The 1,288-nt window shown below is 50.9% G+C and overlaps 1 non-coding gene across 1 annotated transcript; it reads left to right on the top strand.

The window, feature by feature from the left end:
* Nucleotides 1-188: 188 nt before the first annotated feature.
* LOC122545014 lies at nucleotides 189-352 on the top strand. The gene has a single exon (XR_006310482.1). It is a non-coding gene; the product is annotated as a U1 spliceosomal RNA (small nuclear RNA).
* The last annotated feature ends 936 nt before the right edge of the window (nucleotides 353-1,288 follow it).

Here is a 1,288-nt window from a genome sequence, read left to right on the forward strand (position 1 = left end):
CGCCCAGTGAGTGCAGTATTCAGTGAAACATGAGTCTTTCCGGGTGTTCTTTGATCCAGGTGAGAAACTGCGCTGTTGTGCAGACAGGAAACCTCAGGCAGGTGAATTTTCGATTTTGGAAAATGCAGTCAGTGTGAGTGTAAGAGCTGTGGGCTGCTGTTGGGTTTGAGCGTGTGATAGTATTAAGCATACTTACCTGGCAGGGGAGATACCATGATCACTAAGGTGGTTCTCCCAGGACGAGGCTATCCCATTGCACTTCGGGTGTGCTGACGCCTGCGATGTCCCCAAATGCGGGATACTCGACTGCAAAATTTGTGGTAGTGGGGGACTGCGTTCGCGCTCTCCCCTGGTTTACAAACTAACAGCAGATCATTCAACAGAGGGCGCTCACTCTCTGCTTCATACAGCTTCCTATGTACCGAGCATCTACCTTCAATTCAGTTTCACCTCAGTCCACAGATAATGCTGCACCTCTTACTTACACCATCCTCTCATATGTTCATCTCTGTCCACTTATTCTTCTAATCATGCAAGTTTACAGTGTTGGAGGCAGGCTCTTCGGCCCAAACAATTTATCGGAGAGATTATAAAAATTGCCAGCATCCATGTGCGTAGCATCAAATCAGCTACGCCAAGTGTTTCTACGATGGCCTTCCTGGCCAACGTTTAGGCCGACGTCCAGTTTCTGCAGGACTGTGGGATACCGCACCTCAGCAGCTACAGGAGATGGTCGATCTTGTTGGGGGGCAACGATAGCCGCACCTCCGGCCTGGGTGTCCTGTTGCGAGGAGGCAACTTCACCATCTCCGAGGTTAAGGAGGTGGTGGGCGGCCGCTCCTCGTCGCCGACATCATGTACAGGAATGCTCCCCTGAGACTGATTAATGTGTACGCCCCAGTGGGTCAGAGCGAACGGTTGGCCGTCCTGCAGCAGCTTCCACTGTTGCTGGCTACATCCAGGCCGGTCATTCTGGCCGGAGACTTCAACTGTATCGTTGATGCAGATGGACGATCCGGCAGAGCCCTGATGGACACGAGGTCTGGCCTATTCCCAGAACCTGTGCCGCTGCAGTCACCCGGGCCATCTTCCATTTATATGGAGGTCAAAGATGGACGACCAACTGTACAGACCATCAAATTATTTTATGAATAAAGTATATTTTTGAAATTAAAAACAAAGTAGGGAAGGGGCGGACCTGCTGGAGGTGTATGTCAGTATGCTTCGGGCAGGTACCATGAGTGAATCCATGAGAAAAGTCATCATCACCCTCATCTACAAGCGGAAG

The sequence above is a fragment of the Chiloscyllium plagiosum genome, unplaced genomic scaffold (assembly GCF_004010195.1).
Source record: "Chiloscyllium plagiosum isolate BGI_BamShark_2017 unplaced genomic scaffold, ASM401019v2 scaf_18123, whole genome shotgun sequence".
Classification (NCBI taxonomy): Eukaryota; Metazoa; Chordata; class Chondrichthyes; order Orectolobiformes; family Hemiscylliidae; genus Chiloscyllium; species Chiloscyllium plagiosum.